Here is a 27831-nt window from a genome sequence, read left to right on the forward strand (position 1 = left end):
GCACCGAATTTCAGGTACCGGTAAAAATGTGAACGTACCCAACCCTATTTGTGTCATTGTCATTATAGTTGCGGTGTGGACTTCCCTATTCTTATATAATTAGAAAGATTATAAAACGTAATATTTATAGCTATCAATATTGTCGCGGTCCTTGGTGTGAATGTCCCTTAGCTGTTTTTCACAGGCAGGTCAGGTTGGTCTGTTACCAGCAAGACCACCTTAAAAGGTTCACAGTTCACCCCAAAACAAAATTCTGTCCTATGTCTCAATATTTTTACTCCATACAATGGAAGTCAATGGTAACCAAAACTGTTTGGTTATTAACATTCTTCACAATATCTTCTTTTTCATTAAAAAAACAATGAAATAAAAAAAAACAGAGAGAGTTGGAGATTTAGTAAAACTACAGAATTAAATTTTTTTGGGTGGGCTATCTCATTAAAGCAGCTTGTCTGAGAGACCATATTAAACCATCTATGAGCAGAAAGCACTTAGGCTGGTTTCAAGCAGGTTTATACAACAGGTAAGGGGATATTAAATGAAAGACACAACTTCTCTGACTGAGAGGTTTTAATCGTTCAAACAGTTAAAGCATGACAAAATGTTAGCACTGTAATTAAGCTACCAATACTAAAACTAAAAAAAAAAAAATAGAATAAAAACAAACATAAATGTAGGTTGTATTTTAATCAACTATTGTGACCTATACATAAATAAGGTGAGAACATATTTCTCTTAGTTCTGCAAATAGATGGAATTTCTACAACAATCAAGTTGCCTTTTGTTCAGTCAAGTAACCATGCGGCTTGCCATCTTGAAGAAATATATATTTTATGGCTCAATCCCTGAGCGTAATCACAGGCTGGCAGCCAAAGGTGGTGGTGATCAATATGTCTTTACCAATGGCTTTAATTACAACTGTGCAAATATGATTATTTCCTCTCCACTTAGAGCTTCATTAACAATTCAGCACTTTTAGAGACTCCCATCTGAATAGTCAGGGGGGAAAAAACACATTTAGGACTCTATTACAGGCTATGGGGTGTTTATGGAAAAACATACGAGGAAACCAGCGTTCTTCAGTATAAATATATAGTTTTGAAATTTCAATTTGTAAAACATTCCATTCATAAGCACTTACTCACAGGGTTTGCATAAACAGATGCTCATCAGCACTGATGCTGCTTCAAGAGCTCTGATTGGTTCCTTCATTTTTTCCCCGCTGCATAAGTGAAGGCTTAGTGCTTGTGTGTTTTGATTGAGTTGCTGCAAAGATAGGCTTATATCTAATTACATCTTACATCTTACTGCAGAACATTTTATAATGAAGCATAAGTCTATTTCCAAAGAACTGAAAGTACCTCCTACAAATAAACTCAACCTTTTTGCCCTTGATCAGTTTGTGGCTCCCGGATGTGCAGTAAAGCTGATGTCAGACGTGAACATTCATCTCACTTGACTCATTTTATTTAGCGTAACTGAAGTTGGGGAAGGTAAAATGCAGTATGTTGAAGTGAGCCATGGAGCAGTGTAATTTGCCAACTCTGACAAAAAAAAAAAAAAAAAATGGAAGTGTCAACCAGGGCCAGAACGAAAAGAGGGGAAGATGCAAACAATAGTGCTGAAAAAGCAAACTGTGAGATATAATGGACAACCCAGGCTCATTGGAAACCCATGCCTCTACTTATATTTTTGCAAAAACGTATCTATATATATGATTTCCTGCAGTTTCCAGCTGAAATTATTACTAAAGCAGTAAAACACCAACAACTTTAACTCCTTTTCACATAAATTATGATTAAGGGGCAGATTACTGATTAATAAACTTATTTTTTCTTTTACCATAGTGTGTGATTTGTAAACTAATACACTTTGATGTTTGCATCACATAAACAGCTTCAAATGTATGGCTTTTCTGACGTAGTAAAGTACCTTGGTAGCTTACTTGGTACAGCGTTGCATTTCGCATTTCGAATCCTAAGAAACACGAATCACAACACTCGATAAAAGATTTCAAAGACTGGTAGAAGCAAAATAAACTGGCATGGTTGCATCAGCAAATGCATTTTCATCTCAAGCTTTTGTTAACACTATCATTTAGGTAGCAACGGAATATCATTTTGCTGAAATGTTGCCACTGGCACGTTTTTATAATGAGCATGGGTTGGAAATGGAGGCTATGTGCAAACTAAGCCATTTTATTTCACTCCATACTGTGTTGAGTGAACATTGTAAACAGACCCAAGGGATTTGGTTTTCTGATCAAAATATGGGACTCGTTCAGCATGTTGACTTGAAGGTTTTTTCAAGCTTTGATGATGGGCAAATTTGGTATCAAAGCAATCTTTGTGTAAATGTTGAATATTTAAAAGCATTTTATTTTTGAAAGCTTTTGATTTGAAAAAACAAACAAAAAAACTTTTACTTAAAGGAATAAATAGTCCACCCAAAACTCGTCATGTATCAGCATTTCTTTCTTCAGCTGAACACTAAAGTATATATTTTGAATGTTGACAGCCAAACCGTTTCAGTTCCCATTGACTTCCACTGTATTGTATGTCAATACAATAAAAGTCAATGGAATCTGAAACTGTTTGGTTACCATTCTTTCAAATATCTACTTTTGTGTTTCGCCGAAGCAAGTCAGTCATACAGGTTTGGAACAGCATCTGGGTGAGTAAATGTTGGCAGAATTTTCATTGTTGGATGGACTATCCCGTTAAGGCATCAACACAGACGTCACCGTTCGAGTGACAGTAAAAGGTGTTTTGCTGAATGTCAACAGAATGAAAGTGATCAGTGGATCATCCAGGATTTTAAAATGTTATCAAAGCCTCCGCATATTTAAAAAGAAGCGAAAAAAAATAATATATATAATACAAAATAAAATAAATAAAAAACAAACAAATGAATTAATAAAGATAAAATATTTTCCTTGAACAGCTTCAACTACTAAAATACTACTGGGTTCATTCTCAGCACTCTGGTCTTCAGCAATTACAGCTTAAGGCAGTTTTTTTTTTTAAATTAATTGAAAACATGCTTCTTTTGAAACAGTTCATTTAAACTCTGCAAGAAAAAAGGAACTGCCAGTCATCCTAAAAATACATTATAATGAAACCTTGACATTTGATCCCACAAAATGTGTAGAATTATGATGATTAACTTAACGCATGCAACTTAATTGATTAAATGCACAAGTTTTAAGCTGAAAAAGCCAAGCTCCAGTTAATAAGATCTTGTTTAATGAGGTAGAGCGTTTTCTGCTGCCCCCTGTTATGGATTGGACTGATTGAAAATGGAAAGGCAGGCTAATCCTTACTTATTAAAGCACTTCTGTGAATTAGTGCTATAATCTGTCAGTGATCCACATTCCTCTTAGATATGGCTAACTATGTTAGCGAACGGCAGCATTGATCAATCATTACAAATGAAGTCTTATAATTTAGCCATTTTTTTTATTACAAATGATCCCAAGTCTTAACATGGCCCGTTAAGTATTGGATATTAAACCATCGCCTGAAGTTAAAAACACAAACACTCATATTTGCAGTTCACACCAGGGACTGCATAATGCCATGACACTTTCAAAGAATAATGTTACAAAGAAATAAAATAATGACTTATTTTACTTTGAAAGTAATCAGTGATATTCCATATAAGGGCAATGACTCAGTTTCAATCGCTCAGTAGTAGCATTATAGGATGCCTGATTAATAGGGTTCCAGACGTCCCGTTTTTCACAGGACAGTCCCTTATTTCAGCTCTTTTTTTTGTTTTGTTTTAATTATAAAAAAACAAAACATGTTTTGTTTCATATTTTATGTTTCTTCAAATGTCTTTTTTGCTGAGCGATAGAGCAAGACTTCGGTCATGCAAGAATAGCCTATAGAAAAAGTAGCCAATCACGTCACAGTATATTTTGAAGAACAAATATACCATTCAGCATTCAGTCACAATTCTCTATCGACAGTCAAGGCGGGATACAACGTTAGTGTCAGTGACAGAGCACGGAGGAGATCAATTCCGACACGAATATGTCAAAAAGAAGCATGTTTATACATTTAAAGAGGATCTTCAAAAAGAGTTTAAATTATGAATTATTAAACAGGGAGCCAAGTAAATTAAGATGTGACATTTGTGGAGCACGCTTTTCCATTGCTAATGGAGGCAGGGCTGACATTACACAACTTATAAATGCACACAAAAAAGGAAGTGGAAGCTACACTTCCTTTTTATAAAGCAAAGTTGCGATTCTGATAAAGTGCATGCAAGTGAAGGACTTGTTTTGGTCAGCTGACTCCACTGCAAAATCGATCAAGAAATTGTAGGCTATGATCCGAAATAGTTTTCTGCTCGCACCAAATCTGAGGCCATAACACACACACAAACACACGTGTAGGCCTAGATACTTTTAAGTGTGCGGTGGGGTGGGGGTGAGGGTGCCTGTCCCATGCTCAGCCAACCGATTCATTTCAGAGAATTGCTCATCTACTGAATTGGTAAAAATAAATAAAATTAAAGGGTAAAAAGAATGTACTCACTGTGTTTTTGAAGTTGAGTCAATTAGGGCATTTACTGTTAATTAGTGTAATTTAGCATAAATAATTCTTGTTCATTATGTTTCCTCCTAACATAATTGTGATTGTGTTTATAATAAATAAGTGGCACGCTGTTCATTAGCAACATTTAATTTAAAATACAAAGCAGTGCATTTCTGCACCTACAGTACAGTACCCTGATGCACAAACATGAAACATTGCCTTTAACAAGCACACTAAATATTGTGTTTATCTCTCTAATCAATAAATCTCCAATTCTCTTACAAACATCAAAATAAATATTTGTAATATTTTAAATTCATATAATTAACATTTTAATTTTGCTATTTAATACACTTTGATGTGTATAGAAAACTAAACTTTGTCATTCAACAATAGATAAACACATTCCTGTTGAAGAGTTTGGGTTCAGTAAGATTTTTTTGAAGAAATTAATACTTTTGTTGAGAAAATAAAATAAAAATCATAAGTGACAGTAAATACATTTATCATTTCTATTTTAAATAAATGCTGTTCTTTTGCTTTCTATTCATCAAAGAATTCTAAAAAGCATCATGGTTTCCAGTTCCACAAAAACTATTAAGCAGCACGACTGTTTTCAGCATTGATAATAATAAGAAATGTTTCTTTAGCAGCAAATCAGCATATTACAATGATTTCTGTAGGATCATTTGACACTGATGACTGGAGTAATGATGCTGAAAATTCAGCTTTGTAAGAGGAATACATATATTTTTTAAATACATTAAAATTATGGTAACACTTTACAATAAGGTTCATTAGTTAACATTAGTTAACTACATTAGTTAACGTTAACTAATACTGAACTACACTTATACAGCATTTATTCATCTTTGTTAATGTTAACTTCAACATTTACTAATACTTTATTAAAATCTTGTTAACATGAGTTAATGCACTGTGAACTAACATGAACAAACAATGAACAGCTTTATTCATATTAACTAACATTAACAAAGATGAATAAATACTGTAATAAATGTATTGCTCATTGTTAGTTCATGTTAGTTAATACATTAACTAATGTTTAATAAATGAACCTTATTGTAAAGTGTTACCAAAATTATTAATATTTGAATTAATAATATTTTACAATATTACTCTGTTTACTATATTTTTGATCAAATAAATGCAGCCTTGGCGGGCATAAGAGATTCTATTTGTTATTATTTGCTGATGTTAAACTTTTGTCAAATGTCATTTAGCCCTATACTAGTTAGCAAATCCATGCACATCCAACACTTTTGAGAACTCATTCATTGTTTTTACGATTTTAACTCATATTGTTAGATTACAAAATTAACTGACAATCAAATCAATCCAGGGAATTCATTAAAAGAACTCAAAACAACAACGCTGCATCCAAATCTTTCTTTCTGGACCTGACATATAGTCTTGAGTTCATAGGGATGTGCAAGTCTCAGCAATTCCAGACTGCGACACAAAAACCCCAGCTGAGCGACAGCGCCGTGAGTACCGAGTGTTTCTTTAGACAGGACCCACTGACTCCTGACAGATCAACATAAGCGAAACCTAATGTAAATCTCAGCTGCTGCTGTCATGTTCACACTCCTGTTTTCTCCCAGTTGCCCATACCTGTGGGTGTATTTGTTCACTTCTAGTTTGAATAAATATACCTTTTTGGATTTATAAATACATGCAAACGCAGGAGAGATGAAGCTAAAGACAAACCCAAGGTGGGAAAAAATAAACACTTACATTTTGAGTGATCTGGTTATGCGCTTAGCATGTGACCTCTCACACCGGTCCATTACAGGAGTACTTAACTTTTCCCATCACCACTCACAGGCGCACACGCGCACACACACACACACACACACACACACACACACACACACACACACACACACACACACACACACACACACACACACACACACACACACACACACACACACACACACACACACACACACACACACACACACACACACACACACACACACACACACAATCCCCTCTCTCAACTGAAAGTCTAACACTGTTGAGCACTCCAGATAAATTTGTCCCAGGAGAGCACTGGCTTTTCTTTTTATAGTGGAGGCTTTTGCTGCTGTCATTTTTATGAGGAAGATTCGCAACACATCCTTCACCACCACAACCCCCCCCCCCCACCTCACCCTCCCCCCCCCCCCCCCCCACCTCACCCTCCCCCCTAGCTTAGCCTTGCCACTGAAAGGTGTTTCATTCTTATCATCGGTGAGAATTGGGCAGAGTGCTGGATTAGAGCAAACAGATATTAGATATCTTCAGATTTGTCTTCAGCTCATATTGTAATGTTTTCAATTGCTTCTTTGGGAATAAGATACTTATCAGTTGTTTAATTAGAGATAGAAGTGCCGGACATTGTTCTCTAATTACCCAGAGAGCGTGAAAACGTTCTGGAAGGAATTGAGCATTTGTTGGCGATTTCTCCCTCCTAGTGTTATATTTCGCTATTTGAAATCTTGCAGCATGTTCTCTTAGAGTGAACATGAAATCAAAATGGGCATTTTTTTGGTCTTACTGTGAACGACAAACTGGCGCATGTTATAAGTTTGGTATTTAGATATCACTAATTAAGCCACATTAAAGGGTTAGTTCACCCAGAAATGACTCTCTCAAGTTGTTTCAAACCAGTAATAACTTCGTTCATCTTCAGAACACAAATGAAGATATTTTTGATATATTAAATATCCAAGAGCTTTCTAAATCCACAGACAGCAACGTAATTGAAGTGAAACTTTATGAAGCGACGAGAATACTTTTTGTGCACCAATAATTTTTTTTTTAAAAATGACTATTCAACAATTTCTTCTCTTCCGTGTCAGTCTCTAGCGCTGTTCATAATAAACACAGTGCAGCACTTCCGGGTTCTACGTCAGATCACCGGCTCAGTATTGGCTGCGTCAGCAGCATCAGATAATGTGAACAGCATCAGACACTGACATGTAAGAGAACAAATTGTTGAATAAAGCTTCATAACACACTGTAGTCACATGGTCTATTTTAATAATGTCTTTACTACCTTCCTGGGCCTTGAACGTGGCAATTACGTTGCAGTCTATGGGGGGTCAGAAAGCTCTCGTATTTCATCAACGCCTTCATATTCTGGGCTCATCTGCTTTTCTGTACATATCCTTTATTACTATGGTGTTTAATATCACTGTCAATTACTGGACAATTATAATGCTGAATTGTATAATAATGCAGGATTCTGAAATGTTTTCTTATTTTAAAGACGTGGCGCTTCTCATCCAGTGTGAAGTTCTGGAAAACACTTTTGGTATGCATTGGGTATCCCTCTAGCACCCCCCAAAATATGTAGTTTCTGACACTCTTGTGACAGAACGTTGCACGGAGCGCAAGTGAAACGATCCTCTTTCCTTTACTGGATTGCAGTACAAGACAAAAACAAAAATGTTAGGGTATGTTGAAATTCATACAGTTATGACGGCTCCCTATGCTTTTGCGGTAGACTTACTTTGATGACATACAGCGATTAAAACAGCTGTCACCTGGCAATAGGCCAAGCCCGTCACCCGACATTACATTTTACTTCAGGAAAGAGATTCAACGTCAGTAGTTCATTAATTTGTGGAGAGAGGAGCATATCTCTAAAATTATGAATATATTTAAGCAAATATCACACAAACAAGAGTGCTGTTCAGACCTCAGGTGATCAAAGCCGATTTGAAAAACAGCACGACTGCATTTGTGCCTTTAAACATCATTTCAATAAATAAATAAATAAATAAATATTAATATTGGGCAACTTACATTTTCGACACCAATTAGATACTTTGTTTTTGCTCCTCCGACGAAAATAGTTTCAAACAAATCTATCGTCGAGCGCCTCAGAACAGTGTTTCTCATTCCTGAATGAATCAATGTTTTGAACAAACCAGTTATATGAATGATTCAATGACCTGCTCACGAACAATTCAGTTGAGCAAATGACTCATAAATGACTCACTCATAAAGACAGACACTTGTAACCCGCAGAAACAGTCACTGAAATGTATATTATATTATATAATTTAAAATTATTATTATTAGTAGTAGTACAGGGTAGTAGTAGTATTCATACTATATATTAATTTAAGAGTCAAATAAAACAATCTTATAACATTATAAATCTATTGCATAGTAGATATCAGTTATCAGTAGATATAGTAGCCTTAGTAAATTAAGGTCATCTTCTTTTTAACAGGTATTGCAACCATATTTTTACACCCAAAGAAAAAACTAAACGAATACCAATAACTATCTCTGCTACTAACTCAGCACGCTTCTTGCGTGGCAGATGTTTGCCAGTGCGCTCCACAGGAGCTGTTTAGAAATGTGCTACGCTGTAAGGGAAAACGAGTCAAACAGTCCCAAGTGGGAGAGTCTCCAAATGTCAAGATGTAAGTGTTTGATGAAGGGACGGCCTTGACAGAATCTGTTTCATTATGTCTGTTTGTGAAATGAAGACGCATGCGCAGGTTAGCATGCCAGCTGGCTGCATACGAGAGGATTGAATCAATACGGTGCTGCGGGCACACCTGGTGCTGCTCTTTTAAAAGATAGGTATAAGAAGAACAACCACAGCCAAAGAAAAGTCAAGGAGGGATGGAGTGAGAAAAGAGCTGGGGAAAACTACTTTGAACTCCCAAATCCCTGCGGCTAAACCGAGTGGGTTCCTATTTTGCTACCTATTAGGGTGTTCTTGTGTGTTTGCCCTGCTGAAAATAACAGTCTGAGCTTGTGTAGGCTGGTCTCCCAGTTTGACAAGCTAACGATTGCTAAAACCTCAGTCAAAAAAAGAATTGTTTTTGCTGTCATCTCTATAAGAAGGGGTACGTAAGTGTCAACAACGTCAGACTGAATGAAAAGTCGACTGCTTTCTATCATGAGTGTTTTTCATGGGCATTTTATTTTTGTAAAAAATACACTTACTGAAATGATTTGGTTAAATGACTGATTCAATGACTCACGTACCTGTGTGTTCTCCAGTATCACTGACCATATCTGCAAAGTTTCCCCCCTAATTGAAGCACTGAAGGAGTCATTCATCACAAGTGATTCTACACATGCTAACACGGACGGGATCAACCTGTGACTCATTAGAAATCTCCTCAGCATCCATTCTCCCTCTCCTCCTTCTCTTTCATCTAATTCCATTCATCTTATTTAGCTCTCGCTCTCTCTCTCTCTCTCTCTTTCCCCTGCATCTATCTACATTTACCTGCCTCCTCTTATCTCCTCTAAGGGCTGGTCTCTGAACAAAGCCCCTCTGCGGTGATTGAAGGAGAGATATAAAACAAAGAAAGGGAAGAAATGTGGGATTTCTAAATTAAAGCAAAGCACCAGATGTCACGGATCTGGTCCCTAACATCTTTATGTGAAGAAAATATGCAAATCCCTCCTCCTTTGAGATTTATCAAATAGGCAGTCGACATGATGCAATTTTACTGTATGTTAAAAGAAAAAAAAGGCCATAATTTCCTCAGGGTTTTATCATTAGTTTGGCCAGCAGAGAATTTTGTGCATAAACAAAATGATCTTTTCTAGTTAGGTCTTAATACATAGCCAAAAAAATTTGTTCTAAGGGGTGGTTCTAGGGTCATTTCAGAGCTTAGTCCTTCGTATATGAATGATTTCGTGAAATATTGGTACACAATATACTTTTCAATTAATGTTAAAATGCTTTTTTTCTTTTTTAGTAAATCCTATACTGGTGCTAATATTAAAAAGGTCCCACTAATCTCACATGTCCAAGGATCAGATGTTGTGAGTTTACTTCAAAATGCAATATTTAAAGTCCCCCTGTAGTCAATAATTAAAAATAAAATACATAATTTTTACAAAATAAAATACATAATTTTTACAAAATAAAATACATAATACCCCCCCATTCTCGCATTTTGCTCGCAGGTTTCTCTATAGAGCTCCCCCTACAGCTTCGGAATAGATATTTGACAACAATGTCGAAAAACTTGTTGTCGACTCTCAGATACCAGAGGCTAGATCAACGACATCAAAGCAGATGGGACATTCTTTACCATGTCTTCTTCATTCGGGTTCCAACAGCGTGAGGGAGCGCAATAATGACAGAATTTTAGCAGATTTTTTTTTGACGTAAAGCAATTCGTTGGGCGGCTCGCCAGCCCAAAGTTGCAAGTGTGTTTTTTCCGCTCACAGGCGATAGGGCCAGACGACCACCATTCAACCCGAAAAAAGTAATATAACCATTCCAATGACTCCGAAGCTGTCCTGTTAAGGTAAAAAACCTGCATAGTTTACCTTTAATGTAGATGGGGTGTAAACCATGTGAAAATTCATAAGTCTACACCATATCTGAGTATTTTCTCCTTAAAACTCCAGTGAACCAAAGACAGTCTCAAAAATGCGGTTGGAAATTGCAGGTGTTTCTGACGTCACAAATCTTGTAACCAATCACGTCAACGTGATCGTCAATGAGTGGATCTCTGAGGTGAGTGAGTGGAGGCAGGGCTAATTTGCATATTCATAGAACCGCATATACTAAATAAGGCAAGGGTGTAGTTACATTCAAACTATTTTAAGGCCGGGGGTATTTTCAAGGAAAAAAAGTTTAAATATGTAATTTTGGTGATCAAAGATTAGATTTAAGGGATACAATGATTGACTACAGGGGGCTTTATAACTCATATTTGATCACCAAGATGCCACATGTAAAGGTTTTTTTTTTTCCTGAAAAATAATAATTCATGCTAAAATAGCTTGAATGTAACTTCAGTCTGGCTCATTTACAGTAGTATACACGGATCCATGAACATGCAAATGTGCCCCGTCTTTACTCACTCATACAGGCTCGTATACAAGTAAATTGATCAGAATGGTAATGCATTTTATGTATCACTCTCTACAACGTCAGACACATAACAGTAATTAATATGATTAACCTTTGGCTTGACTACGTTATCTAACAGCTAATAATGTGTTGCTAATGTTACACAAACCATGTTCCCATTTGCCATCTCGGAGTCTGACTGCTGCCTTCTAAAAATCAGCATCCTTAGAAATGCTTTGAACAACTTAGAACGTCAGTGGAGAAAGGCATAGTTCATCATAACATCGTAAAATACATCATATACATAATTCACCCGCTATATTGCTAAATGTACCCGATTTTTCATATCAACAGAAAAAATATACTAAGATAACACGGCTTCTCTTGAGACTCCCCTGCTTCACAGCATAGTTAATGATATAGTAAAGCCCGCCCCCCTCGTGACAGGATTGGTTACAAAGTACTTTGTGATGTAAGAAACACAATCGATTTCTTTGATTTTTACCATAGGGGGACTTTAAAAGAACAATGAGCTTTTGTGGATTTCAGCTAAGCAAAAATCATAATTTTGTAGAGCCAAGAAAATAGAGTTAAAAGATATGATTATCCATAAGAAATGCAGAGATGAAAGGTAAAGTTCATCTTCCAGATGAGTCCAAAGTACTTTTTTTAAAACAACTATTACTGATATATATAAAAGTAATTTGCTGTCATTTAATTTGGGTTTAATTTGTAATTAATTAAATATTTAAATAAATAATTAACTTTATGACAAAGAACTGCTGGAACTTTGTACATTTTCTTCAATGTGACAATTAAAAAAAAAGTGCTTTTCAGCATTATTAAGCATACTATAGTTCAAAGATTTAATTATTTTGTAAACGCAGCATATGGCAACAATGTTTCTTAATCATTTAATAGATTGAAACATCCCACACAGCCTGTTTTATATCTAAAACTATAAAATAAATGTTTCTATTTATTTATAATTATAATGCATCCATTTTTTTATGACCTGATGTTAATTGAGGGCACTGCAGATTATTAAAATGAAAATGAAAAGAAACGTGACTTTCAGTGTACAGAGTGATGACATTTAACTGCCATTGTTTTTCTGATGTGATGCTGTACCAAGAAAGAACCTGACCAATATGTCAATATTTTAAACAGCTGTTCAAAATAAGTATCTTTTCAGTATGATAACAGTCTTTATTTACGAGTTCCTGGAAAAAAGCAGAATTGTCTATCATTCTTGTGCATCCGATCTTTTCACATAACACGCTATTAGAAAAAAAAAAGTTATTGACTCAACTTTAAAGAAAACTTTTACAGCAAAAATGTTCTACATAAGGAGAAATGTCTTAAATTACTGCATAATACTTGAATGTTAAACAAATCTATAATCAAGTATATTTATAAGCGGTTTAATTCTTAAACCTTTTTTTAATACATTGATTTTTTTCAAATACTTTTATGATGCTTTTGTACAGGGGTGGACTTGTTTCAGGGGCCCTAAGCAATTCCAAGCATGGGGCCCTAACACAGCAACTATGTGTAACTTCTGTAGCCCTTATCTTTCGGTCTCTGTCTTTCAACTGAACCCCCTTTTTTAAAAGAGTTTACCCCAAGCTAAAGTGAGAGAGGAACAACTAAGCCTAACTAATACACAGATATTCACTGATAAAGTAAAGCAAATAAAAATATATGGAACACATTTGTAAATAAGCTGTAAATTGTACATCATGTCCTAACTACACGTGACGTTATGCCGCGACACGCGATAAAAGGAATATTTTTCATGTTAATCAGAGTTTTTGTCCTAACCAGCCGCGACACACGACGATTCTATTTTAGAAACGGTTTCTATTTTTCAGCGATGTCATGCTGGAACAACAAACACAAAGTGAGGCAATGATAATCTCAGGTACTGTTTATGTGCTTTGTTTAATGTTAAAAGCGTGTAATATAATTTAGTGCTCCAGCTTTGTAGCTGTAAAAGCAACAATGGATAATTCACCTCAGATCTTGAAATTAAACAAATGGAAACAAGAACGTTCAAACTGGGAAAAACAAGTGTATTGTTTGACAAAGATTGTTTTAGTAACTCAGTCGCCCTTAGCAAAGGACCCCGGACCCCATACTCCCGGAGCACCCTCCACAGGCCGCCACGAGGGACACAGTCGAATGCCTTCTCCAAATCCACAAAGCACATGTGGATTGGTTGGGCAAACTCCCATGAACCCTCCAGAACCCTGTAGAGGGTATAGAGCTGGTCCAGTGTTCCACGGCCTGGACGAAAAACGCATTGTTCCTCCTGAATCCGAGGTTCTACTATCGGCCGTATTCTCCTCTCCAGTACCCTGGCATAGACTTTCCCAGGGAGGCTGAGAAGTGTGATCCCCCTGTAGTTGGAACACACCCTCCGGTCCCCCTTCTAAAAAAGAGGGACCACCACTGTCCCTGACTGCCACGCGATGCTGCAGAGGTGTGTCAGCCAAGACAGCCCCACAACATCCAGAGACTTGAGGTACTCGGGGCAGATCTCATCCACCCCCGGCGCCTTTCCACCGAGGAGTTTCTTGACTACCTCGGTGACTTCAGCTTGGGTGATGGACGAGTCCACCTCTGAGCCCTCAGCCTCTGCTTCCTCAATGGAAGACGTGACGGCGGGATTGAGGAGATCCTCGAAGTATTCCTTCCACCATCCGATGACATCCCCAGGTGAGGTCAACAGCTGCCCACCTCCACTGTAGACAGCGGTGGTAGGGCACTGCTTCCCTCCCCTGAGGCGCCGGACGGTTTGCCAGAATCTCTTCGAGGCCAGCCGATAGTCCTTTTCCATGGCCTCACCGAACTCCTCCCAGGCCCGAGTTTTTGCCTCCACAACCACCCGGGCTGCAGTTCGCTTGGCCTGCCGGTATCCGTCAGCTGCCTCAGGCCTATATTCAGTCCTGCATTAATAATTCAGTTTGTTTGCGCAGGGAGTTCTCGCCCAGAACGAAACCATACTGCCAATCCAAACTGTTTGCTAATTGTCAATCATATATGACGATAGTGGTCCTGACAGAACAGGGGTTTTTATTTTTGGGTGAACTATCCCTTTAAGAGTGCAAACTTTATAGTAAAACTGAATGGTGCACATGCATTTTAGATGCACCACAGTATGTTCTTGCTTTCACCACATGCAATAAATGCGTGTCCTTGAATGGGCGGGTGTTACACACACAGGAAAATTCCAAGCACACAAGAATATTTATTTACAGAAACTGAATTAAGTAGCAGACAAGGATATGAGGTTAGTATTCAGAGCAGTTAGTGAAGACTTAGCTGGATGGTAACTGTTCTGTTTGTGTTTGCTGGTTGGGGATGAATCGCTGAAGACAGTAGATGCTAAAGCTTTCGCAGGTTTGTAGCGCAGGATGCTGGTAAACAACAATGGCTGAGTTTACACTTGGCATTAACATGCGTTCACCATGATCCGATCAAGCAGATCGGATCATTTGCCAATCAGGACACGGTGCGTTTACATTTGTTCATATTAAGTAGCCTCTGTATCTGGATAACCGATCGGATTTCTGTTTTTGCATAATATTTAAATTAGGTCTGTAGCACGACACCAAATTAAGAGTAAAGATTAATCAAATTAAGCAATGTCCCAATTGCTTTCACTCACTTACTTTCATTTCCTGTGCAATCTCCAGTCTATTAAATTATTATTTTTTTCAACAAAGGCATACTTCCAGAGTTGATCATACAAAAATAACTAGGTTGATCATGTTAAACAAGTTGGATGTTAAAAATGTTTTAAAAAAATCGGGGTTTCAAGGAGAACTCCGGTCAATTTTAACATTGAGCTCATTTTTTTGTAAATTTGGAGTGCTGTCAATGCAGAGAACAATGACAAAAATCAGTGTTGCCTACACGGTGTTATCCTCTTTTTAAAATTTGCACCCTGTTGACTTCAATGGGGCAAGTTTTAAACCTGCTTTTAGCCTCTTAACATCCTTGATGTGTCATACATGACAGCACTCCAAATTTACAAAAAAAATGAGCTCAATGTTAAAATTGAACGGAGTTCTCCTTTAAGGTTATAACGTGCATTGACTATGTGGGAGATTCATGAACATGCTGAAACAATAAGAACATTCAACATTTAAAACATTAAAAAATAAAAAGTTTATTCCCATTATTCCTCTGGCAAAGCAGCGCACGCTCTTCATTAAGATCTCATGACTGATCACAGCTGTGATTGTACAGGCAATTGCCTCGTTCAGATAATGTTGCACAATTAAAATGAAAAATGACACACACAGTATTATGTAAGTCTAAATAAACTGTTTTAAATATTGACGTTTAATGTAAGGTTCAAATAAGTTTAATTTATTTTCTAAACTGTGTCTGGCCATTATTTTCTGACAGCACGTGGGGAGACTGGGCGGGGATTTATATGACGTCCACCTGTGAATGCAGACACGATGGCTGGATTGCGTTTACATTACACTGAGATCCGATCACAATGCGTCCTCGACTACCTCCGAACCTGGACGCGTTTACACTTGTCTTTTCAATGTGTATGTGGACAACATCCGGATACAGGTCGCATGTTAACGCCAAGTGTAAACACAGCCAATGAGACAAGACAACTGTGGTGTGGAAGGTGACTGCTTATGAAGGGTGAGATGAGAGGTGCTGATGAGGTGATAATCGTGGACAGGTGTGGTGATTGAGAAGTGAGTGCAGGTGATAACCAAGGAGGATTGTGGGAGATGTAGTGCACAGAGGTGATAGACTGGTGACTGAGGATTGTGACAAATGTGACCATTTAAAATTAGTCAGAGCTATAGAAACATAATCTTAATATTTTTATAAGCAAAGCTCTGCTGCCTAAACGATTACATCGTGCAGATGTAATAATAATGTTACAACTTTAAGGGTGATTTTCTGGACAAACAAAGTATGATAGAAAATGAATGTCATATACAATTTAAATACGCTTTTGGGTATTTGATGGGACCCCTGATTCCCTGGGGCCCCAAGCAGCCGCTTACCTTTTAGTTATTGGTTAAGTTCCCCCCTGCTTTTGTATTTTTTTTAAAGCTTTAAAACTCCTAATATCCCTTTGAGCAAAACTAAAAACCGTTCATGATTGAAAACGAAAAGTAATGTGACTCAAAGTAATTGATTCAAAAACTGCTCTTTTGAGTATAATAAAAGTCTTATTTGCAGTTCCTGGAAAAAGAAAACATTTCAAAGATTATTTTGCATCTGATCATTTCACATAACCAGTCACAAAAGAAACTGACCTGATTTTGGACCATATTTAGGATTTATACAATATATTTTTTTATACTTTAAGGATGCTTTTGCATTATTTTTACTTCTACTATCCATTTAAGCAAAATAGAGAAAAATCAAATGAAAAAAAAAACAACAACAAATGAAATATATTGTCCATGATAGAAAGTAATCGATTTCTCATTCAGCCTGATGTTGTTGACATGCTTACTCTTGAATGAGATGAAAGCAAAATCCTCTTACTTTTATATTTGTTTGTTTTTGTTTTTGACTGAGGTCATGCAGTTTTTCATCATGCTTTGCTTATAGTTATTCAATACAATCCACTGGTATGGGAGAGTCAGAGAGAGAGGATAATTTATGGGGCCAAAAGACTTTGACTTTACCAGGATGAGGTTACAAGAAGTGCACCTTTGCTGGAGAAGAGAGAAAAGAGATGCTTTGAACACATTTGGCTGAGGGCTAAATTCATACAGGAAAACAAAAAATAAATAAACCTCTCTTCAAACAAAGCAATGGTTCCAAGGGACATATTTGCTCACTGATTTTAAACATAAAAAGGGCAGAGCGTGTGTGTGTGTGTGTGTGTGTGTGTGTGTGTGTGTGTGTGTGTGTGTGTGTGTGTGTGTGTGTGTGTGTGTAGGGACATCTTTGTCATAAATATGGATGTGGAGTTGTGCCTTCTCTCTGGCAGCATGCCACCCTGCAGCTTAGTGCTGATTCGTCTGAAACCTCAACAGCATGTCCATCGCCGGCATAAAACAGGAGGTGACATCATCTCTCTGTCCACCACAGCACTCATCAAAGCACCATCTGATCTAAGTCTATTAGTCCATTACACTCACACATGGGTCTCAACCCTGCAAGGTGAGAGTTACTCGCTGCAAGCAGCTCTAAAGCTATCACTCTGCACTATATATAGCATACAAAGAAGAACATAAATTGTGGGAAATGGTCTTTACACTAAATAAATACTTACATTTTGTCTCACAATGTAACCAAACATGATATACGATTATATTACAACACACTGTAAGAATAATATAATACTAACAAAAAATATATATACATACTATATAAAATAAAATATATTTTTTTTTAGTATACAGTATATATGTGTCTGTGCATTAATGGTGGGTATTCTTCTGGCAACAAGTGACAGTTTTTGAGTCATTAATAAGCGATTCATTATAAAAAAGTGAATTAAACACAGCACAGTTTTATCAATGAGTCACTGAATCATTCACTCAAACAATTAATTCACTGATTCCTTCATTACTCCAATCCGTCCTTCGGATGAGACGTTAAACCGAGGTCCTGACTCTCTGTGGTCATTAAAAATCCCAGGATGTCCTTCGAAAAAGAGTAGGGGTGTAACCCCGGCATCCTGGCCAAATTTGCCCCTTGGCCTCTGTCCATCATGGCCTCCTAATCATCCCCATATACTAATTGGCTTCATCACTGTCTCCTCTCCACCAGTAAGCTGGTGTGTGGTGGGCGTTCTGGCGCAATATGGCTGCCGTCGCATCATCCAAGTGGATGCTGCACATTGGTGGTGGTTGAGGAGATTCCCCCCCTTCCATGTAAAGCGCTTTGAGGTCTCAGATAAAGCGCTATATAAATGTAACAAATTATTATTATTATAATAATGTGTGGCTCGGATATGCGACGATTGATTATGCATTGGCTTTGTTTACAATTATTTTTGTTGGCAGACCAAAAATAGACAATATAACGGCAATATAGCTTCAAAATGTAGGTTTCTCAATATTAATTTCTTGTTTACAGAACTATTGTTGTATAAAAGCCATATCTTCAAACTGTTAATATGAATATCACTGATATACAAAATCATTGGTACTCGCGTGATATTATATTGTACCAAATACAGTAGTATATTAATAATTACTATTATAACATAGTCAAATATAAATAGTATTTGTATTTTTCTATTTCATTTGTTTTGTTGCTTTTTTTTAACCAAGATTTTGAGAGCGGAGATAGGAAAGAGTCTTTGTTTGGAAAATGTCACAACAAGCCACATTCGAACCGCAGGTCTTCCGTGCAAAAACACCAATACATGCTGTACCCTCCAGGCCACTTCTCTGAAATCTAAATCGCATATATTTTTATAGTTTTGTCTGGTTCCACCAGTCTATTGGGGTGCAAATAGCCATGCTGTGTGGCCAGTGCTATTTACACCCAGTGCAAATAATCACTTCGTATTTTCCCCGTTTCCTGGCCGAGAGCTTATTTGACATCGCAAAGGTGTATGTGAGCTGAGAGTGCAGCTCTGCAGCCAGACTCAGTTGGAAAGATGTGAATGTGTGTGTGCATGTGTTTGAAGGACAAACACAGAAACGAGAATGCTTGAAAGGAGGATGTGACAGAAAAAAAGAGAGGAAAGAGCAGAAGGAAAGGAGAAAGGTGAAGAAAGAAATGCTGATAGAGAGTTGAAAAAAAGAGATTGCACCACGGTGTGTCTGTGACAGATGGTCGGGCGCTGAGGAATGAAAGAAAGGAAGCGGTTGGGAATGATGTGTCCCTCTCATCGTTTCAAGTTGAAAGCAACTATCAAAACTCTATTTCATATTTAGGAGAAAGCAACTGTTGTCCTGTTTACTCTCTAATAAACACAGTGCTGTGATCATGCACTACCAAACCATGTTTCCATTACCTTCACTGAAGTTGCTATGATCACTGGAACGGGGTAACTGTGAGGCCGGGTTGAAGTGAGGGTAGTGGCACTCTCATTTTCTGCTTTGGCTCATCTCACTCTCTCTCTCTCTGTTTCTCAGAATGCAATGTTCTTTGGAGGAGAATGAGGTGCAGCTTATTGTGCACCTCAATGCCGCTGAGCATTCAGCTCACTCCTCCAACACATCGGAGTGTTCTCGAGGCACACAGGGAGCATGTGTGCAGATGTGACTGTTTCTGGGTTGAGTGTGTGTGTAGGACCAAAAGGAAGAGAATCCTGAGTGTTTGCATCAGAGAAAAGAGAGACAGCCTGAGATATTTTCAAAGAGGTCAACAGGTCATAGTGGGCTGAATGAGAACTCAAACATCTCACCACATACTCAGAACCTCGACTCATGGGTTTCTGCTGTCATCAACTCTTCTCTACGGTTCCTCCAGCTGTCTGTTTTTCCCCTCATGACCTCAGAACTTCCCATTATTCTCCTCTCTCATAAACATTGATCAGTTTTACTGTTTTTTACACTATTTTTTACTCTCTTCTAGTCTGAACCTCAGCCCACAGACCATCTTAAAATTGGTGCTTTCAATCTGATTGCTTCGCTTCCAGAAGCATCTTTTTAAATAATTTTGTTACACTGTAAAAAAGTTAACATGTGCAGTTGTTATTTTAAAGAGGTATTTCTACCTTATTCTTCCTATACATTTTAATTTGGTTGTTGTAACCTAATTCAATCAGGTTTATGAAGCATAAAACAAGGGAATGCTGTTTCAAGTTGAGTTACATTGACCCAATATACAATTTCCAATAAAGCTTAGGATGGACACATTCGACATATTCACACTACAACTGCACCAGACCTACAGAGGGCAGTATAGTCAAGACTCGTGACAGCTACCGGACATCTGCTCTGAAGGAGAAAGAAGAAGAAAAGGTTTGCGTGTGGCTGTTCCTTGCTGATCGGCAAGTTTTGCTTTACTGAGAAATTAAATTAAATGACTATATTTTACTTAATTAATTTGTGTTAAACTACATTCATAATTTTTGTTGACATAACTAACTTTTTTACTTCCATTTTTATGTAAAAGCCATTAAAAAGCCATGTTTACTTTGGTCCTGAAGTCTTTCATCCTCCCCAGAAGAGAGCTTTTATAACCCAAAAGTCAGGAGAGCCTCAGGAGACAACTCAATGGAAACTGATACATCTGAATATACCGTATGTTTTCAGACCACTGCTAAAAGAAAACACTGGCATATCTTCAATATAAAAGAAATGTGAAAATGTCTACCAGTTGACATAAATAATTGTAGTTGTTCAGTCACCAAACATGTCAGTCACATGATCTCCTCCTGTTTAACTGGGTAGTTCTTGGCCAGAATAAGCTGCCATGTGGAATGTTTCAATGTTGCAAGTCAAAAGTCTGGCTTATGCTCCTCCAACTCCAGCAATCACACATAGGCATTCATGAGCGAACAATGGCTTATAAAAAGTTATTTGGAGAGAAATAGATGATCTCGCACCCTACCGCTACTGGAAATCATACACACAGTAAAATATGTCTTCGAGGCCATGGGTTGAGCAGTAATACACACATCTCTTCCTCACACATGCACTCAAACACGTGTACACACACAAAAACACACGCTTCAACACATGCTCATGCATGCACATAAAAATTGCCCTTGGGAAGGCTATGACATCACTAGCCACTGGGATTGAGAGTAAACACAAGCACAATGTGAAAATTGAAAAGATAATGGGAAAAGGACAACAAAATTAACAGCCAGTGTTCATCATGCTTTCATCAAGTGACATCAGCTATGAGATATAAAGTCATAGAAAGTCTCATAGTGAAATATAACCTAAAGGTAAAGTTTTTTAAAGCGTCATGACTAGTGATGCACCGATGTGAATATTGTGGCAGATACCGATAACCGATATTAATATTGCTGTTATGGCCGATACCGATATTTACCGATGTCGATATCTCTGTATAGAAAACACATTTTTATGATAATCAAATAAAGATTATAAAGATTTGGAAGACTATTTTCCAAAACACTTTTAAAAAACATTTTTTTTTTTACTTTTGTAATTTATTTTCAGTAATGACTGATATTGGGCACCTTTACCTGTGTGTACCAGACGCGATGTAGTTAGGACACGGTGTAATGACTAGTTTGAACCCCTACACACAAACACGGGTTCAAACCTCGCCCCGTCCAGGGGTGCGTTTCCCGAAAGCATCGTTAGCCAACTATGATCGCAAGTTCCGCCGTTATCAGCATAGTTCAACGATTTGGTGTTTCCCGAAACCATCGTTCCAACGAACGTTCGCAAACAGCATCGCAAACTTGTGTGGTTGCAACGACAGCTCTGGAGCTGTGGTTAGAAGCATAGTTTCTAGTTTACATGAGATGTAGACTGAATAAATCCTTATCTTTAGCAAAATAAGCAAGCTGACATTCAGTACAACCCGTATTTTTTATTTAGAATACATACAAATGTAATTTACGTCTTTTAGTTTGTCAAGAGATTTAAAGCACCGTTTTTGAAGACTGCGCATGTGCGAACGTGCTCAACTATGAAAGAACGAGCCAAATATTGAGTCTGGTAATAAAGCAAAGTAACTGATAAAAATTTGAAATGGTCTTCAGATGCCATGTATGTAACTTATATGACGAAATCTAGCGTTAATTCGATCTCAAACAGATTAATTAAAAAAAGTTATTAGTCCACCACGTGCGAGACGTCATAAACCAACGTGGTTGAACGATACTTTACGACATTCGGTTTCGGGAAACACTCGTGACTAGCTAGTTGATTTCTCCAACGATGCATCGTACTATGGTAGTTAAGCAGTGAGCTATATAGTTGTACGGGAAACGCACCCCAGCACGGGAGATATAACAAATGTTGATCGTGTGCCGGGTGCCCACTATAAAGTACGCACCACTACACATAAAAACTGTTCCCACAGTATCAGTTATTCCCCTCGCTCTGACGAGAGACGTGATAAAGGTTGCACCCTCTGTAAAGTGCGCGCCCCTACACACGAGCGCTGTTCACAGAGCTGAAATGCGCTCGTGCAAAAACAAACATCCCCGCCCCCACACGCACGTCAAATACACAGGAATGATAATCGGCCTGTTCACATCGGCCCTATTTTGACATCGGAACGATACCGATGTGTAAAACAATGACCATATCGGCCGATATTATATCGGCGGCCGATATATCGTGCACCACTAGTCATGATGTATTTTTTCAAATCATTTAAATACGTTCCTTGAGGTACACTCATGGAGTTGAAGTTTTTGCAAAAGATTTTACAAACACAAATATAATGTGGAACAATGTTTTCAATCTTCATTCAACCTCTGTCTGAAATTATCAGTTTTTAAAGGGTGGCTCCTCCTTGTGCTGTGTTGAAAACCCTATAACACTTGTGGGGCCCTATCTTGCACCCAGCGCAATTGACTTTGTACACCGACGCATGTATCATTCCTATTTTGCACCCGCGCACAGCGGACTTTTCCCTCCACAGACGCACGTCGGTAAATTAGGGAATGAACTTGCGCTCGCGGGGGAGGTTCAGCGCAAAGAGGAGGCGTGTTCCGGCGCAAAACTTCCATGGTGCTATTTTCCAGTTTTAGAAAGCAATTGCGCCATTGATCAGGAAAAAAACAGTCTAAAGACAGTGGCGCGTTGCGCGTTAGTGATATGGTATTTTAAGGGCGCGTGCTTGGCCATAATGTTAACGCGCATCCACTTTGATTCTCTAATATAAAAAGATGCAGCAGTTTTCATTTTTGCAAATCATACATTATTACAAGGAAAAATATTAACACACGAGGGAAATCATTGTTGTGTCCGTGAAGATGTGAAAAAGATCTATCTAGATAAAAAAAAAAAAAAAATCTAGATTAGGCTACACATTTACCCAAATTATACGCCTGTTTAACCGAACCTAATTTGGGTGGGTTTCTCCCATCATCCCCAATGTCACTTCTCTGTGTTTTACAGCCCTGACGAGAACGTCGGTTTCCTCGGCTGTGAACTGCTCCTGGCGTGCGCCGGCAAATCCGCCGTTATAATAGCAATCCGCCACGGAACAAGCGCGCCTGCTCTTAAAGGGAATGTGAGATGGCGCTCTGATTGGTTTATTTCACGTTACGCCCAAACCACACCTATGAATAATGAAGCTACTTCAGACCAACCCCTTTTACATTTGCGTCGGGCGCAAGAGTCATTTATCCCGCTGGGAAAATAGCAACAGCGCCGGGATCCGCCCACAAAGTTACTTGCGCTTTGCACTTTGACACTTGCGTTTCAGATCGTTAAAATAGGGCCCGTGGTGTTCCCGGTCAAAAATGACCGGCCTATAAAAAAATAGCTTATTAATCGCTTATAAAATAGTTCGTTACGCTATTTTATCATCAAATATTGGATTAAATCTTTTTGTCAACTTGTTTTATTTCAGTTAAGACAGGTTTTGTATTTGTTTTTTAAACTAATCGATCGTGGGCCTCATTGATTTTGTAACAAAAAAGTTACATATTGTACCTTTAAATCATAATTGTGAGCTATGTGAGATATAAAGACTATTTGATAGATGAAGTCATAATTCTGAGATGTAAAGTCACATTATGAAATACAGTATAGTCAGTCACATTTTGTTTACTCTGAACTGAAAACAGGCATCCACATTTATTTATTTATTTATATATTTATTCGAAGCAACATTCAACCCTTATGGCATTCTGAATGACATTCTAACAAACTGCACCTGTTCCAGCATTGATTTTCACTATAGTTCACGAAACAGATTTTTTTTACCCTCATTTCACCACAGAATGTCAAAGATGCATCAATACCTCAGGATCTCAATTCAGTGTTTTATTCAGAGAAACATCTGTGTGTGGAAAACACTGTCTACACTGGGACTGTATTTTTCCTTCCGTTCCACCACTTTAAGGTTGTTAAAGATGGGTTTGGCACATCTCCTGTAGTTGGATCGATGCGTTAGATTGCTTTGTCTTCTTTTTCCCAAACCGCAGGCACTGATTCAGGTACAATGAGCAGAGATTGTTTCCGATTGGCATTGATTGCTGCTCATTAATTGTTTAAGCCATAGGTAATTAACTACAGAAAACAACAATGCATCTCAGACAATTCCTTTCATCATGAATGAGAATCGGGCCCAAAATCCTCCAGAATTTTCTCTCTTTTTCTACACATTTCTCTTACAGTCCTAGTTTTAACGATCTTTTCTGCTTCCCCTGTGAGCTATTCGATTGTGGCTTGTGATCACGAAGTGTCTAAGGATGGCACAGACAGGGCTAACTCCCAGTTGAGGATGGGAAGGGTTATCCAGCTCAAGACTGACAACTAATCTGAGTTTCAGAAAAATACTCTGAAACCTCGAGCAACACCGTACATTGTAATCATAAGGCACACATCCAGCACTGTCTCAAACCGCTAAATCCATGTGAAGAGTGAACAAAAGATGCAATGTGTGAGTGATGCTGTCAGAATAAAAAAAAATACAGGCCTCTTCTATTTGGAAACTTGGATTCTAACCACTAAATAACATGTATTACCACCATAATCAAACTGAAAATTTCGTCTCTGAATAGCTCTCTGAACAGCTGAATATTTGCACAAGCTGCCTTCGTGTACAACTCTGTTCAAACACTCAATATTGTCTGAGCAACAAAGAGACTAACAAGGCAGTGTGAAGTCTGTCTCTTGACAAAAAATAAGCCTCTCTAAAGAAGGGCAAAATTCCCTTCGAACAAAATGGTCCCTGAACCATACTTAGAGTTAACATGACATCAAAATTGGCTCTATTAGATGTTCCTGGTCAGGTACATTGAAATCGCAGTTAAAGCAAACTTTCTTTCTTTTGCGGAACACAAAACAACAATTTAATAAACTTTTTTATTTTATTTATCTTTTTTCTTTTTGTGTTCCACCGAAAAAAAAAGTCCTAGAGGTTTGGAACAACATGAAGGTGTATAAATGATGACATAATTTTCATTTGTGGGTGAACTTTCCTTTAATTTAATTTCAAATTTCTGTACTATACATTTTACCCCTTCTTTATAGGATATGACTGAAATATATTTGGTAAGACTGGATATTAGAAGCTTAATGCTTCTATTACCTTTAGAAAAGGCCACGGATGGCCTTCCAGGCACTATAAAAGTCCTACATGGTATAATAGAAGATAAAGGTCCACATTGTTTAATCTCTATCCAATATTACTCCTCACAACCACTATATCGTCCCCTAAAGCTCCTCTAATCTCCCACAGGGGCTGATCAGGGACAGGTCTTTACCTCACAACACATCTTAACCTATCAAGTGCACATGAAAGATGTTCTTAATGATTATGTAAGACAGAAATAATCAGTTTTTGTGAGTGTGGGATGTATCTGGCTGGTTTTAGACTCTGTGAGTCATATAATGATGGATTCCAGCGGATTCCTACACTGCTGTTATGTGCTGTTGATTGCATTATTATCTAAGGCTATTTTTATATAATTTATTTGAATGCAGAGAAGAAAGAATAATGAAACAAGGGCAGTATGATGCAATCAGATATGACACAAAACAATATATAAATATAAATATATATATATATATATATATATATATATATATTTACATATTTGTATCATATCTGGGGGATGTATCTGGGGACTAAATCCACAAGAGTGAATTTCAAGGGGGGGACGGAGTTCCAGTAGGCTATAGGATTGTAATATTTTATTCACATAATTCCCTCAAAACGCTATGCAAATTTCATACAAAAATACTGTGTAGTGAGATTTTCTGTGTCTATGTTTAAAAAAAATATATAACATTTCTCCAACTAGGGTCCCCATAGTGAATCTCAGCCATTTCCATCACTGCATATATGTAGTATCATATAAATAGTAATTTTATATACTTTTTTGAAAACCCCTGGTTTTATAATGAGAGTAATGGTGACCAGATATTACATAATGTAAGGGATTAAAGTCTTGACTTGTGCCACATTCATAAAACACAAGCAGAACAAATTTGTATGTAAATCATTTGTGAACGCATTCTTTTGTAAATTGTCACTTTGAATTGAATGAGTCAATTTATGTAAGAATGGTATTTTGATTTGCACAGAAATTCATTCTGCTCATGTAGCATGAACGAAGTGAATTGGTCTCTTAATTCTTCAAACCTGCAGTTATATTTAAAAATGCTTTGGTGTCCTGACCCAGTCACCCAAAAATATGCACAAAACTTGCTGGAGGACACGCTTGAACACAACAAAGAGAGTTCAGGCTCTGAAGAAACATGCCACTTAGCCCTTTCTCACTCTTTCTACTTCGGGGACAGCCCTCTCAATGTCCGCCATGTCCCGTCCTGAACCTGGACAGATGCTATGTTTAATGCCTTAATTCTGTCCGCTGTCAGCAATCCAATCTCTCTGATACCTCAACACCGATTCCAATTTAAAAAGAGCCTCTGATCCAATTTGGAGACTGGCAGCTTCCCAGTGCTCATGCTTGGAGAGCCGTTTGTACGAGCTAGGCTTCCGCTAAGGGCTCCCGGGCACACGAGTGCTAGTATTTAATTAAGTAGCAATTAGGATGAAAAAGAGACTACAGTGCTCTGATTTACGTTCATTGCAGAAGAGTACAGCTCAACACACACATATATATTAAGTCTCTGCATTTTCTAATGTTTTCTCTTCATTATTCGGCCCTGGTTGCTTTCCTTCCCTGAGCTCCCTAAAGATTTCCATGTCAGCCAAGCCAGCGTGCAGCCAATCGAGAAAAGAAAGAAAAACACTAAAGGCAAAAAATTACACATCTGTGTTAACTGCAAGATGAAGCAGAGGGTATTTCTTGGAAGGCGAATGATCATTATCGTAGTACAATTTAAGCATTTAGGAACATTGCATGCTTTCTCCCAACCCAAACCGGCTTTCGAGTGTCAAATTGTATACGTTTCCCTGAGAAAAACAAGAGACAACGTGATTTTAATGGGAAAAGACTGAATTATTGATGAGAAAATGGGTGTCCCACTGTTACCAAAATGGAATCTCTACCATGACAAACAGCAGAACAACAACGCAATCAAAGCAGACAGCAAAACAAAGCCCAGACACATTAATGTGGATTTATGTGCACAGCCTCGTGCATTATGTTAAACTGACACGGAATGAGACTACAGTAGCTTCGGTGATGGGTTGTAATCAAGAATGGAAAAACTGTCAGTGTTGCTCTTTTCTGGCACCGCCAGGCAGAATTTCAGCCAGTATAATCGTCCATATCTGCCCCGGCTCCTCTGCATCAGCTGGGGCGCTTTGGGCAGCTCTCAGAGACGCTTACATTATTGCAAAAATGAAGAGCAGATCGCTCCCTCACGATATTCTGATGAAACTCGCAGC

At 37.8% G+C, this 27831-nt stretch overlaps 1 protein-coding gene across 5 annotated transcripts in view; it reads right to left on the reverse strand.

The window, feature by feature from the left end:
- The window catches only part of grid2 (glutamate receptor, ionotropic, delta 2), a 394784-nt gene that overhangs the window by 172806 nt on the left and 194147 nt on the right, over nucleotides 1–27831 (reverse strand). The window lies entirely within an intron of this gene.

This window comes from Phoxinus phoxinus, assembly GCF_949152265.1.
Source record: "Phoxinus phoxinus genome assembly, chromosome: 15".
Classification (NCBI taxonomy): Eukaryota; Metazoa; Chordata; class Actinopteri; order Cypriniformes; family Leuciscidae; genus Phoxinus; species Phoxinus phoxinus.